This window comes from Rousettus aegyptiacus, unplaced genomic scaffold (assembly GCF_014176215.1).
Source record: "Rousettus aegyptiacus isolate mRouAeg1 unplaced genomic scaffold, mRouAeg1.p scaffold_m13_p_3, whole genome shotgun sequence".
Classification (NCBI taxonomy): Eukaryota; Metazoa; Chordata; class Mammalia; order Chiroptera; family Pteropodidae; genus Rousettus; species Rousettus aegyptiacus.
The window spans coordinates 53,821,368-53,837,760 of NW_023416306.1; the positions used below are offsets into that span (position 1 = coordinate 53,821,368).

General features: G+C 30.3%; 2 pseudogenes; both read right to left on the reverse strand.

The window, feature by feature from the left end:
* Nucleotides 1-7,996: 7,996 nt before the first annotated feature.
* On the reverse strand, nt 7,997-8,479 carry LOC107510333 (annotated as a pseudogene).
* A 2,944-nt stretch (nt 8,480-11,423) lies between these two features.
* Nucleotides 11,424-11,542, reverse strand: LOC118600658 (annotated as a pseudogene).
* Between the last annotated feature and the right edge of the window lie 4,851 nt (nt 11,543-16,393).

Consider the following 16,393-nt stretch of genomic DNA (forward strand, 5'->3'; position numbering starts at 1 on the left):
AGGGGGCTGCAGGAAGATGCCTGTGCTGTTTCGAAGCCTTAAATTAATCACTGAACATTGTAAAGAGATCCCATAGACAAGGGAGATTAGTGGAAGCTGTTTTGTTGTTGACTCCTAAAGAGTGCTCTTACTTCACAAGTATTTTATGGTTGAGTAGCAGCAAATTGGTGTCCTTGTTTTGTTTTTTTCTAAAATAGTTCACTGCAGTCTTCCCTAGTTAGGTCCTTACTTTTACCTTTCACTAGATTTAGTCGGATGCAATGCCAATTATGTTAAGGTATCAGAACAGATGGATTCTACATTGGGTTGGCTTTCCTTCTTTGCATTTGTCATGTCCAATTATTTATGTACCTAACTAACAGTAATATGATGATGATATTTCTGTAGCTCTTCCTAATTTGCAAAGTAGTATTTTATAATCTTTCTTCCCTTAATCTTTGCAATGACTTATGGGGTAGGTATCACTAGTCTTGTTTTGCAGATGATAAAAATGAGAGCTTAGATAATTTGTCCAAATTATAAATCATAAGTGGCATAGAAAAAATTTAAATGTGTAATTTATGACTTAAAATCAATGGCAACCCATTAATTAGAAAGCTATGCCTTTCATATTTATTAAATGTTTGTACAATGAAAGAAAAAAAATATTTATAATCCAGTTGTGTTGCATGCATTGCTTCCCCACTTAAGAGTAACAAATTTTAGCTAAAGTAAAAGGAAGAATCTTGGTTGTTTGCATATTAAATTCAATTTTGTAGCCAATTACAGGTAGAAGAAAAGGATCTATTATTTACAATAATATCATTTGTATTGACCCTATTAATCAAATAATCATTAAATACAGACAAATATTTATTGAAATGAGAAAGAAAGCATCAATTTGTTAATTTAAAAAAACTACTTTGAACAAAGGTAGCAGGAAATAAGTCAAACTTTAAATGGACAGACAGAGTACAAACTTTTAATCAAAATGGAACTTTTGAAGTAGTTTTTTTCTCTCTTCAAAGGAACAAAAATTATAGGATGTCAAAGTACAATTCATTCTGTGCCATAGAGTTATTGACTCCTATATCAGTCTATCTAACCTGGACATCTAATTTCCTCTGAGAATTTTTGTTTGTTTGTTTTAGAATTGAGCAAAGTAAATCTTTCAACTTTACTAACCTGCAGCAAAACCACGAGGAGGAAAGTTTATGTGATGAAAAATTCTGGAAACACGTTAGAATTTAAAATAATACGTTGAGCAAGAAGCATTTTTCAAACAAATTCTTTAGTAGTATTATTTCCAAATCTGAAATTTGTTCTCTGTTTTTTTCTTTTGATTTATAGGTAGTTAAAACATTCAGGGTTTTGAGCCACAATGCTAGTTAAAGGAGGACTGCATTAATTTTGATCTAATGCAATTCTTCTTCAAAATTCTCCCAATTCTTTCTGGTTACCTTTGTAAATATTACTCAATTTTAATTGAATCTCTTCCTTTATCCACTATTTTTCCAGTAAGTACAGTTTCTTATCAATGGAATGTTTCCAAATTTTCAAAATGTTCATGTCAGTATACTATTAATGCCAAATGAATACAGAGCTTAAATCTGGTGCCTCAGACCACTTGGCCAAGCAAAAATTATCATAGTAATAGCCTTTAAAACACAGGAATTTACATGAAGAAAAATATGTCTAGTGTGAAAACACTTTAAAAATTATTTTTATCCATAAAATCTGTAGGAATACCAGGTACCTCTTTTGGCAAATACAAGTTCGATTCACACTTAACTCCTCCACTATAGTTTAAATGTCACTTTTAACTGATTCAACATTGCTCAACTAGCATGAATAAAACATCTTATATTATGTAATAATCAAATGCCTGTTTTGTCAGGTAACCTTAAATGTTCTTTAAACTTTTCACTTGCCCAATTATATCAATTCAGAATCAATGTTAACATCGTAAATGATTACTTTATCTGTTTTTATTAATTGCTATATTATCATCTACAGTGACATATTGTTGGTAATTGCTTTAAAATGGATCCACTTTTTATTAAAGACATGTAAAAACAGACAAAAGAAGAGTTATAACAATAACAATAACAGTACTGCTCTAATTTTGACAATGCTTCGATATCCATTTATATCTTTTGACCTTCCCTATACTCTGGTAGTTAAGAAAGGCAAGTTATTATCTCTCTTTACAGAGAAAACCAGAACTCATGAAGTTTAAGTGACATGTACAAGGTCACTTTGCTAATATGTGAAAGAGCAGTCACAAAGGAAAGTGCTAGAATTAGAATTTTGAAGTCAGTGCTTTTTTCTGTTTTAAAAAATAGCAACACTACTTTGATTAAACTTTGAACTGTAATAAAGAACAAAACATTTTATTGCTGCTATATATAAGAAGGAAGTTGCAGCATTTTTATGGTAGCTCTGAAGTGGAATTAATTTGCTTTGTTCATTTTGATGGTGATGATTATAGCATGTATTTTCTTTATGAGATAAAATAAATAAATTTAGATTTTAACAGTTCTGAAAATAAATACCAAATAATATTGAAAGAGGATATAAAGGAAGTCATGATATGTTGGCATTTTTTCCTGTTTTTGAACTAAATTTTGAAAGATGAAAATTATCCAGATGGTTTTGCTGCATGAAAAGTGTCTTGAAATTATGTCTATTTTAAATCCTTATAGATTTGGATTTTTATGGTACACACAAATATCAAGAAAGACAGCACGTAATGCAAAAACTCAATATCTTTATTCTAAAACCGATAAATAATTATTTTGTAAGAATATTTTTTGCAATTTATTTTTAAATGGCTACTAAGCTCAAATGTTTGCCAATTTTGTCATTCAGTTTCAACATGAGCTATTTCACTTTAGTAATCATTTACCCTGAAATAATTTCACATACATTTCTCAAGAGTGTCACTGCAATTCTAGTAAAACATCACCATTACCAGGCTAGCCCTCTGTCTTCTTCCTGAGAACCTAGTAAGAAGTATTAAATCCGAAAGTCCAATATCAAAATGTATTATTTAGCTGTCAGGATTTTGATAGCCTGCAATACTCTAGGGCAAAGAACACACTTTTATGCCACATTTAAATTATTATAATTATTAAAATAAAAGTTTTCAATAAAAGTGACTAACCCAGTTAGTTTAGACAGGTATATCAGCTATCTACTGCTGCAGATTAAATTACCCCAATATTCAGCGGCTAAAACAATGAACATATCTCACATGTTTTCTAAGGATCTGGAAACTGTATGTGGCCTAAATGAGTGGTTCTGGCTCAAGATTTCTAGGTGGTTATACTCAGGATCTCACCTGAGGCTGCATCATCTGAAGGCTTTGCTTGAGCTAGAGGGGCTGCTTACAAGATAACTCAACCGCATGCCAGAATAAAAAAAGTTTTCTGTTTAAGTTTTCTTTTTTATTATTTCTGAAACTTTCTAACAATTTAGATGTTTAAATTAATCTAAATTGCCCTGAGAAACCTAAGAATACTTTACCCATTTATGTCTTTCCTATATGTAATTCTGCAAATATTAAATAATTTCTTTATATAACTTACATTTCAGCAGTCTTTAAAAATATTCTATTAATATTTAATGTTAAATGATGATATCCTTATAACAAGAAAAATTTGTAAGGTACCACAATTTCAGTGATTTAGATTAATACAAATCACATATTCTCATAAATTGGAATGTTGGCATATGACCTTCTTTTATATTAATCTTCTTAACTATAATGGAAGGCTTTGACATTTTAGGCTATAAAAGAATGGCTCACTACTTCTACAGTATGGACAGTCACCTTGCATCTTTGAAAATGTTCCTTCTGATTGCACTCAAATTAAGGTCATTCTGAGACTCAAATCTCTTCTACTTGAGTTATTCATTTATGAAGATCCAGGTAGTGCTGGAGAGTGTAATCAGGTTGCAGCAAAATAATTGTCCAGACATTGAACAAGTGAATGTTATAATTCTGAGTGAAAAAAAAAATACACAAAAACAAAGTGGAGTAGGAAGGTTTTTTATCTTTCACAGGATGGTAAATAAAGCTTCAAATAGTTTTAGACATTTAGGAATCTGAATTTTGTTATATAGAAGAAAATATGTATTCAGAAGCAAAAAAATTTATAGGGAACATATTAGAATTACATTGACTTCATAGACAAACAAGCCATTTCTTTATTTCAATAAAATTCAGTTACTATCTATGGCAAGTCTTAGTATATGACACACAATATACCAGAAAAGTATTCCTGGTATATCTCCATTTTATTCACAAGAGAACCTCAGCAGGATCAACCAATGTGCCCAAGTAATAGCTGGACTTATAATTCAAACTGAGGGATATTTATCTAAATGTGAGTGTTCTTACTACTGTATACTTTGAAATATCATTGTAACATTTGTTAGCCTATTCATCAACATCTAAATAAAACTATAAGGGAAAGGAAGAGGTAGATAAGAGGGTTAAGAAGGAAATTTAACTTCTTAAGGAAGAAAATTTAACTTTGAGTAATGAACACACAATGCAATATACATATGATGCATTATTAAATTGTACACTTGGAACCTATATAATTTTATTTACTGATGTTGCACCAATAAACAAAAAAAAATTAACAGAACTAAACTGCAATGTGTATTTTTACTCATATATACAAAACTGCATTGCATATATTTGTCATAAATTTGACTCACCTAATCTGATACTATTTGTGCTTCTCCTATGATTGCTATCACAGAAAATGTAAATATATTATAAAAATGTGTGATTCTTTTTTCTATAATTCTGTACTTCATAAATATATTATAAATAATAACTGATGAAATGCTATTTAAAATTGTTAAAATCAATGAATAATTCAAACCTTGTCCAAAAAGTAATGTGGAATATACATTTAGGAAAGCTTCAGTAAAACTTTTTAAGAATTATTGAATAATGTGGTTAATTTTTGAGAGTAACCAGTCAAAAAATGTCGAGTGTTTTTTATAAAAAGAGCTTAGTTTATTTTGCCTGCAAAAAAAGGATGAAAAATAGCTCCTTCAAGTGAATTAGGTTGATGACATAAGGACTGGATGTCTTTACAAAATCAGATAGCCACCACACACTCCGTCCAATATGATTGAAGGTGACTAATATTACACAGTAATTGAAGAGAGGCAAGTCAACAACTATTGGGGATTGAACTAATTCATTTCAACCAATTTCAACAAGTTCCCTCTTCCTGTGCCAAAAAGTCAGAGCAGAGAGAAACTGACGTGTAAATTTTTACATATGTATATATGTAAAAAATATATATTTATATATATGCATATATATACATGTGTGTATGTGTATATTTATAAGAATAAATATATATATTTAAAATGTTGAACAGAAAGGTACTTGAATAAACAATTATTAAAATATTGTGAATCTTCTGGCTATTTATTGTTTGGTAAATATCCAGATATGTTTCACTATGCAGCTAAAAGAAATGACAAAAATTAATTCAGATCTTGTAGTATTGGAAAGAGCACAGGATGTGGTAACAGTGAAGCTGGCTGACTGTTTAACATGTGGGAGTGTTGGTTCTTCTGTAGAATGCAGAGGATTATATCAAATATATTATCTCACATAATTACAACTAGGGTCCAGTCAGATTATCTGGATCTATATTCAGCAGTTAATCTATATTACCTTGGACCTAATTTTAGTTTTCTTGACTCTAAATTAAAAGTAATCCAATTTAATCCATTTAATTTTAAAGAAGTAATCACCTTCTTTCTATAGGGTAATCAGATGATTAAATGAGACAATGTAGTTTATATGCTCAACAGATGCCTAGTCTATATTAAGTTTTCAATTAATATTAACAAATGTTACTATAGTTTCTGTGGTTACTGCTCAAAAAAAAATGAAAAAACAAAAAAAACAAAATTGTCCTTAAGTATATTTGGAAAACTTTAACCAAGGAAAAAAATATAAAAAGGAGTTTAAAATCTCTGCTTGTATTCATTATTTTTGACTAGTCCTATCGGTTTTACTATAATCATTAGTATTTTCACAATGCTTAGAATAAAAATAAGTGTCAAAATCCAAAGCATATTGATAAATATATACATATTTAGTTAAATATATATGTGCATTTATATTGTTGATGAGCTTTTAAGAGTTATTGAACAACAAAGCTAATTTTCAGGAATAACCAGTCAAAAATATTAAAGATTTTTATTTAAAAAAAGAGCTTAGCTCATTTTGCCTGGAAAAAAAAAAAGATAAAAAATAGCTCCTTTGAAAATTAGAATGTGGTCCCGAAGAGCATTTAAATTTGGAGAGTCTTATTTTATCTGAACTTTTGAACCTGTTAAACAATTCCTCATCAGGATCTTTGTTTCTCTCATTATTTCTCTATTTTTGAAATATTGATACTTGCTCTCCATGTTTTCTTTCATTTTATATCATCAAGGATTGTATGCTTCATTTTCCTCTTATATGAACTTCAAATATATCTGCTATTTATTCTTTAATAGCATAGCTTAACCACAGTGACAGTAAACCTGCAGAATTACTGAAGAAATATGCCCAATTTCAAAACAAAATGAGTTCTTTAACTATAAGCTCCTTATTATCTCTCTCCTTTTGAGTTTTACTAAAATTTTGTTCTTATCCATTTTAATGAAGCACATTTGCACTTGGAATACCTTTTTACTTTTGTGATAACCTTTATTACATATAAAATACAGTTGTTAGAGTCTAACTTGACTACACAAACTTAACATACAAGCAGGTGAAGAAATAATTATGTTATTAAATTTCTATCAGTTTATTTCATAAGAATGATTTCTCTTCAACTTTCCTTAAAAGTAGTTAGTGATGCCTGGGGAGGTGAGAACAGAGGTTGCTGAAGGAAATTGATGACTCTTTAAACATATACCAAAAACTGGCCTGCTGGATATTGGAATTAAGTCGAAAAGTTTGCTACATGAAAGTTGATTCTGCTTGGCTGGGCAGATGAACCCTTCTCCTCTTGTTTCTGGATCTGCTTGCTCAGTTGAAAATGCCTGTCGCCTCTGACAGAAACACACACACACACACACACACACCATGGGTGATTTATACCACCAGATAGATGAGATCAATTAAACACATCACACTCTGTTTCAAAATAGGGGTTTCTACCTATGTTGATCATGTTGTGTGTATGCATTTTTCAATTTTTTATTTTACTGAAGAACTACCTTTATTATTAAAGCTCAAAGACACATGCCATGGTATACCTGTAAGTAGATTTGAAAACTGCTTATCATCACCTACTAAGTTACACAAAAGATTTCAGTTCAAGTCGACAAACAAAATGTAAACTGATTTAAAATGCTGTATTAAAAAACAACAAAAATACAGTTTGCATTTTCAGGTAATTAAAGTAAGTGGAGACATAAGACTTAAAAAACTAAAACACACACATGATTATAATTACATAATTGTTCTATTTTGCTCTTTTCATTCTAAGAATATAGGTTTATTTAGAAAATGACAGTTAGCTGGTCAAATTTTTGCTTAAGGCATTTATTTATTCATACTTAACCAGAGAGGTTGCAATCAGCTATTCTAAACTCTTTTATGTTAAATATGAACATTTTCCCAATACTACTCTTCAGTCATATCTCATTTATATTCCTCATTAAGAACCACATAGGCTCCTTTTAACTAGTTTAAAATAAACAGGTAATAAACTACAGCATTTACTAAGAGTAGAAGTAATCTGGTTAATGCTCAAAATGGTGTGGCCAGAGGAAAAGTAAGCATTATTAAATATTAATGTAATTCTTGCCAATACAAATTGAACTATTTTTTTCCTGATAAAAAGCTAGTCCAAGATAGGGTCTCATTCTATCAAGATATATCATTTCCAAATCATAGTGAAAGGGATTTGAGTAATTTACCAGTTTTTTTTCCTAGCGTGTGCCTCAGCGATACCTCACTAAAAACTGGTATCTGACACAACAGAATGACGTTTGCAGAATGTAATATTGCAGTACAGTATTGAGATTGATCGTTATAAGTTATCTGAGTATTAAATGGTTACATCCTAATTATTTATACAGAATATTGATTAAATAACAAAAATAGAAATCAGCAGCAGGAAATTTGTCTCATTCAATGCTCAGAGATAAAAGGGTTAAACATCCTTTCCATTATTTTCTACAGATAAGTCCACTGTTTACACTGAAATTTGATGGAGATTAAATGCAGGCATTTTTTTCAAGCCACTGTATGAGGGGGATGCTGAAGGCCCTCACTATATAGCATATTGCAACGTAAGGACTTTCATTCATCAATTCTGGCACACTTCCAAAATATATCCAATAACCCAGTTTTATTTCTGTCTAGGAGGCTTGGTGCCAAGGATCGGATATAACCACAGATTCATATAAGCAGCAAGATCACAGTCAACAGATTTTAAAAACTGAAAATGGAAGACATAGTTAGTCTGGCAAAGCCAGAGACACATCACCTTTCCCATGTGTATGCATTTTCCATGAGAGAGCTGAGCCAGACAATGACACAAAATATCTCTGTGACTTTAAATAAATCATTTAACTTTTCTGAAAGCTGGTGACTTTAGTAGTGTATGAGTTCTTCTCTACTCTTAATTTAAGATTATAAAATAAAATCCTGGAATATTCACTGCGAATAAAAGATGATAGAGTTTAATTTTTCCTCTTTGGATAAACAATATAAAATTTACCCCTTAAAAATATCGAAATGTTTTAATAATAAATATTTCATTCATTCAACTCTTAATGCTAATACTAAGCCACTTTCCCCATAACTATCTTATTAAATATTTGATAGAAGCCTAAGAAATAAGGATTCTGATAACAACACCTGCCATTGTTGATAACTTACCAAATTCTCAGCATTATGCTAATAGCTACAGATAAATTAAAAATAAAGAAGCAAACTCCTGGAAAAGGGGTGACTATGTAATTTATTATCCAAATCTGGGTACTTTCGAGAGCAAAGAGAGCATTATTAATAATTACACTAGGAAAACAAGCTTAAATGGAGATTTTCCTGGGAAAATCAACATACAATATCACCTATATATATGTTAAAAATTTTTGCATGAGCAAGAAGAAAAAATTGTAAAGATATGCACAAGGGCATGACAATTACTTACCATAGCTGGATAGAATCAGAAACAGGATGGGAGAAAATTATAAGCTGTTCATTGTACTGTTTTATAAGTTACAATAAATAAATTTATTGCTTTTGAAATTTGAAGTAACATTAAACAATTAAAAAAAAGAAGAATGATAAAAATGTCTCCTAATAATCTTAAGGTATAAGTAGAAAATATTTCCCTTCTTAGATGAGATAATTAATGTAAAAATGTTGGAATGAACTTGGCCCAAGGACACACCGTGAGTAAGATATAAAGCTGGGACTATGTGCACCACACTGCGTCCTGATTATGTTTCCCAAGAGAATATTTCTTGGTTGAGCATCATGGAAATTCATGCTTCTCCATTATTGATGGAGCTCTCTTGACAATTTCAATTATCAGAATTGTGCCCTTAGGGATTTCATAAATTAAGAAAGAAGATCATTCCATACATCCATTACTAGAACAATCCTTTGTGGCATTTGTCTCATAAATATCATGCAACTGCAGTTGCCAGTTGGTGTACAACAATATCCAGTACATGAAAATAATAAATATTTTACCAGCTTCAAATTAAAATTTTCACTGAAGTTCATGGAAATATGACATTAAAGCATGTTTAAATAAATGTCAAATGAAAAAAAATTATGTAAACTATATAAACTATTTTTAAATTATGATTAATATTATCCTTATTTCTGAGAGAGATTGGGGCTGTGTAAAAACAAGACTCTATTGTATAATAGGTGGTGACACAGAGTGAGTCCCTTTATTACATATTTTTGAACAATATATATAAAATTTGGCATTTTTGGCATCAGGTTATTAAACATGTTAGTTTGAACAATACAAGTGCAATCAACTGGTTATTGTTAAACTAAGTCAGTCAAATTCTCACCATGTTTTTAGTTGTGTTTGGAATAACTTAAAAAAAAATTCATATATTAGCCACATTAGGTATTCTAAATATTAAGAAATGCAAGTTTACTGGCAAGGTATATAAAATAATAAACTAGAAATGCAATAATAGACATTCATTTATTCATTCAATCAGTCATTCATCAAATATGTGTTTAGTTTCTACTATGAGCCAGGAATTTTGCTAAGCACTAGGATATAGTTGTGAATAAAATACATACTTTTCTTTCATAGAGTTTGACATTTTTTAGAGAAATTAAATGTTTAATCATTAACATGCTTTATGAAGAAAAGTGCAAGCTACTAAAGGGATGTGTAACCATAGTTGTGAATAAATATGAAAGTCAGGGAAAGTTTTTAAGACTTCAGAAGTTCCTGGAAGTTAACTAATCAGGACTGATAGTGTGCTTGATGAATGAGAAAGAAAAAAGTTAAAAAGCTATGTAAATGTCTGAGGTAGCTAAAGGCCTTTAAAGGAATTGAATAGATGTCAACTTGGGTGGCCTACTTTGTTTTTAAAAATTTTCATATTGTAGACCCTTAGGCCTAGCAATCTGGTTGAAGGGTATCTTCCCAGCTAAGGGATATTTCTTAATACTTCGTTAATATAGGAAGCACACTATTTTTAATTATCCTGCATATTTTGGATATCATTGGGGGTAAGGTTCCCCCAAGTCGCCTTGTGCTGTTGCTCTGAGTTAGTAGGAAAACATGAAGAGAGGAAGAGAGGGTGATGAGCAGTTCGTGAATAAAATTATAAGAGCTCACAAGTTGGTGTAGCAGGTTTTTTGTAACTAGTTAGGTGCTAAATTACTGTCTTTTAATTTTAAATGTTTTACTGCATCGTTACATATGACTTTACTGTTTTAGGAGTTTTTGTTTGTTAGAAAGAACATCTCTTATATTAACAAGGGTATGAATATAAAATTAGAATTATATAAGTAGGAGAAACGATATTGGGTACTGAAAGGCACATGATGTCTGGTTCTCTGCCACAAGTGATCCTATTATTTATTGTTGGATTAAGGGGTCACTGTCTTATCTTTCCATTGTAAAATTATACTTTCCTTATACTATCCAGTAATCCAAACTGTGAAACTAAGTAATCATGCAACTATACATTATGCCCAATGGTTAATCTAGATGAAAAAAAAAAAAATGCTCTTCAGACTGAAAGAACACTTAAGGGGCCAAGAAAGACTTATAAAAATAAAGTCATACATTTGCACATGTTAATCAAACTTCAGATCACCCAATAAAAAAAATCTTGAAAAAGATAAAGATTAAGAGAAGAGAAAAGACAGTGGAACAGCAATTATTATCATTTTTTTTTTTTTTTTATGCTTACAGGACTTGTTCTTCCTAGGCGGTCTCCCATCCAAGTACTAACCAGACCCAACCCTGCTTAGCTTCCAAGATCAGACAGGATCGGGTTTGTTCAGGGTGGCATGACTTTCAACAGCAATTATTTTAATAGCAGAATTCTCACTAGATTCAAAAGATGCCAGAAGAAAATAAATTTGTATCTTCTAATGTTTAATAAAAATTATTCAATCTAAAAGTGTATAGCATGTAAGATATCATTTAAGAGGACAAAAACAAAAACAAAAAAATTTTACTATCCATATCTTTCATTCATAGAAAAACTTACATATTCTGTTTGTTAGAAATGTTACTGAAATCACAATAGAAAGTACATTGAGTTAGAGCACAGAAAATCGAGTTATAGTTCTGGCTTTTGTAAGAATGAGAAGAAGCCATATTTTCATTCAAAGTCAAAGGAGAGTGTGAGTGCCTCAACTTAGAGATAGTTATTTTGGAAGGAGGCTCTTTTGACCAGAGATGTTGCTTTTGGTGGAGGCACTAAGCAAGTCCTTGATAACTCTGTAGGGAAGAAACTCAAAAATATATACCTTGATCTTAATTTCCTCACTCCAAGAAGGAGGGCATAAGAACCTATTAGTAAAGTCCATATATTTTAGTCTCTAGGGAAAAGCTCATTGTGAACATGAACATGTGTTTACACAGTTCCGTGTATCAAAAGATAAAAAAAAAAAAATGCCAAAATAGTTTGGGAACTCAGAAAGAAATGGAAAAAAAAAAACAAAAAAACCCAAAACCCAGGAAATGCAAATGCATATAAAACAATTTTCGACTTCTTCCACTGAGATTTACACTTATTAATAAACTTTTAAAAATTTAAATGGACACAATTTAGAAAATTAAGAAACAGAAATTTCAAATAGATGTGAAAAAACTGTCAAATTAATTTTTACCAAACTATATTAAATGATAATTAGATACTACTTCTTTCATTTCATAACATCAGATTCTTAAATGCTATCAATGCTTACTTTGCAATAACAAATATATTATAAAATTATCTGAAACATACATATCATATAAATGATATGGAAATTTATATAAATATTCATAAAAATTGGTAACTTGTATCTTAGTCATTCCTCTTCAAGGATATATTTAAAGGAATCTATAAAGAATGGTAATTTATGTGGAATATATTCACTGTTCATCGTACTAAATTGAGCAATACTTCAATATAAAGTAATATAAGTTTTGTCAAACAAAATTTTTGAATTAAATGTAAAAATGTTTTATGTTAAGTGTAAAAAGCAAAATTAAAAAGTAACCATCTTACATAGAAAAAGGAAAAATAACAAAGGGTAATAGTGGTTAAAGTAATTAGAGAAAATCAGTTAAATCTGTTTAATCAAAAATTCTACTTAGAAGTTTGAGTTAAATCTGTTCAAATACAAATATACGCATATGTGTGTGTGTGTGTACTCTCTCTCTCTCTATATATATAGATATATATATATAGATATCTATATAGATATATATATAGATAGATAGATAGATAGATAGATAGATAGGTGATAGATAGATATGTATAATATATGTAATACATATAATCTCCACACAGAACATATATATGTAACTATACAGCATAGAGAAACTGTGTGAGAAAATTGAGCTTGCCAGTGTATATGTGTGTATATGTTTGAAGGTGCATGTGCACCTTTGTGTACTTTTCATGGGAAAATGTTTATAATGCTTTTATGGTTAGCGATTTTTTATACGTCATTCATAAAGTGTGTCGGGTTCTGTTTTTTCTTAATTAGCAAATTAAATTTTGTGAACAAAGAAACATAAATTTTTTCCTAGTAATATGGTGGTGGTGGGGGAAGTACAGCTCTTCCTGTGTTCATATTTTCCTTTTAAAATATTTTATAAGTTGAAATGCTATTAGGTAACAGTTCCATTGCACCAAGCATCTGATTCTTGTGGTGGACATGGTATATCGGTGACTAGGAAACCATCTATTTTCTTGACAGGTGACCTATTTTAGAATCGAGAATGCCATCATCCAAGGGCAGTTACTTTACCCATGTTCGTTCCTTTAATCATCACAATTTACTTGGATGAGTTCCAAGATATGGGTTCATTTATTGTTCTTTTATAATTATATTCACACAGATGAAGATATACAATGTTATTTTTGATACTATTGTTAAGTATTTTTAAATAATCAATTTTGGCAGTGTAACAAGTGATTAACTTTTTATCAACATATATGATTATCTGTAATTTTATTTTTATGTTTATCAGTCAACATTTATGTGTATTTTATTTAAAGTTCACCTAAGCAAAACACTAAAAAGGATAATATATTTACAAAAACACCTAATCAATTGTGAACATCCTGCAACTGCTTTATTTTCTAAATATTTGTTATCAAAAAGTTTCTAAAAATTTTTCACTAATTCGTTTTATTATAAATGATTAGTCAGCACATCATTCTCTTTTGAGATCTATATTTACATTAATATCCACAAAGCAAATGTAATTGAGCATAAGGGCCCCTGGTATTCTGTTATTGATGTCTTAGCTCTAACATGAAGGCAGCAATTAAGCATAATGCTATAAATAGAAAAATATAGTGGATATCATTGGCTCATCTTCTCTTTTTTAATATCTCCTTCAAGGTAAAGTATGACATAATGTAATTACTGTGGCAGAGCTTTCACTGTAGGGGAAATTGTTATTTCATTTCACAATCAAGTAATTAGCTTCTCTACTGGATGGTTTACAGTATGTTGCTAATCAAGCTATACACTGGAAAAAAAGGTTTATTTAAAAGTTAGTGAAGACACTGCTGCTATAACATTAAAGAAGGCAGCACAATGCAATGCAAATTCGTATTATGTGATTTAATTAATTAAACGTGTTTACATTTACCTCTCTAAAAAAGTTACAACACAGTTAATGGGATTTCTGGGTAAAGACCAAGTTGTATATGCTGTAGCTTTTTAATATTATAAAAATTAAATATCAGTGATAAATGAACAAAGATTAGTTTTTTTAACACTTAGTGTTTTAAACATAATGATAAATTTATCATATTTGTCTAAATGTCTAAATGTGTATATTGATACCTTGTCAATGACTAGTAAATAATATAATCTCATATTTTTTTAACTACTAAAATTCAGTGAATAATGTAATCAATTACTGTAATGCAAATGATTTAGTAGTATTGTAGTTTACTGGTTTGGAAGTCTAAACTAACTCTTCAGGATGCTAACAATGATTTTGTGGTAAACAAGGATAGTGAACACCTGAATATCTTGTAATTCACTGTGTCAAAACCTGTGGAACCAAGCAGCAGTGATTTCTGGTATGGAGCTCTCATATGTTTATCATGAAAGAGAGGCAACAAACCAGTTATTACAATTACATAACTACAAGTGTGAAAGTTATACGAAGGAAGGCAATAAAGGAAGACAAGCAATGAGGAACTGACATAGTTCATGGTAATGTCTCCAAAGGCTCTTCTCTTGTAGGGCTTTGAATGTAAAAACTGAAAGATGAGTATGAGTTAGTAAGTGGAGGAGAAGAAAAACAGTTCAGGTGTTAAGGTCTAGAGGCAGGAGAGAACATGGGAGCATGAGAAAAACTAAAAAATATCAGGTAAGACTTGATATACGATATTAAGTAATCAATCTACCATTTACAAGCATGTGACCTTGAGCTAGTCACTGAAGCTTTCTGCATGAAATTTTCTTTTTTGAGAAACTTGAAATTTGTCCTAGAATTTGTTACTAAGTGGGTTTTTAGATTGAACCACATAAATCATTCTTTATGTAGGTAAAAATTGGTCATATATCAGCAATGCATGTAGTTTATAACCTAATGTAAGTTTAAAAGAGGTAAACAATTTATAGTTATGAAAAATTACTGAATTTATATAATTAAACCATATCAACAGCATTCAAAATGTATTCTAAAAATGTCTCCTCTTTGGAACTCACTGTTTTAAAACCTACTCGTTTAAGCTTCGGGCAGAATTTTGTGTTAACATTGTTACAAAACAGACCTTGCCCCTCAGAGTCATGTGTATTTAAAGCTGCGGGTAACTGTTGCTGTTTTCAGCACTGCTTTGGCTGTCTAAATCAAGGCTAGACAAATTGTGCCTGGGCTGTATTGGCAATAGTTGGAGCACTGTGGTGAACTATCTCTTTTATAGTTAGATTACTCTTGCCTTGCTACCTTGGTGTAAATGTAATTTGAGAGGCTGGTTTCTTGTTTCTGGTAAGTGTTGTGACTTTGAAGATGAAAATATGTCACACTAGCTTCTTGTTGGCTCTATTTGGAAAAGACATAGAACTGTCACCAGTAAGAAAGGAGACAATCTTTCATTGTCTACATTAAACCCTAAGGATTTACAGGATCTGCAGTATAAACAAAGTTGAAGTACTTTTTGTGTACTAACTTGCAACTTCAAAAAAAGAGGTGTTCTGGGTCCCATTTTTTCATAGCTATTGAAGATTATTTTTTAAAGAGAATAAATTCCTCCACCCTCTAGAAAAGAATGGCTTATCACTTTTGTGATATAACAGAAAATAAAGCCAAATCCATTTGCAAAAAGCCCAATTGGGGGAAAAAAAATGATGGAAAATGTTCACTACGAGATAATTTTTTTTTTCTTTGAAAATGCATTCCATTTGAAATATGTAATTTATTGATACTTTAAGAAGAGGATGACTTTGCACCTTGAAATTAGAAAAGAAAGAGTAATAAGGAAACAAATAAAAATCAGTTCCAAATAGTCATCCAGGAATATAAATATGTACAGGTACTCAGATTATGTAAACTATAATTTTTTTCATAAATTTTTATTTATTTTTAGGTGGTTTCTGTTTAGTGAGATGAGGTCAGAAGTTACTGTGAGCTCAAATGTAGTAGAGTTGTTATTGTGTTTGTGATTTCTTGTTCCTGATATTGTTTTC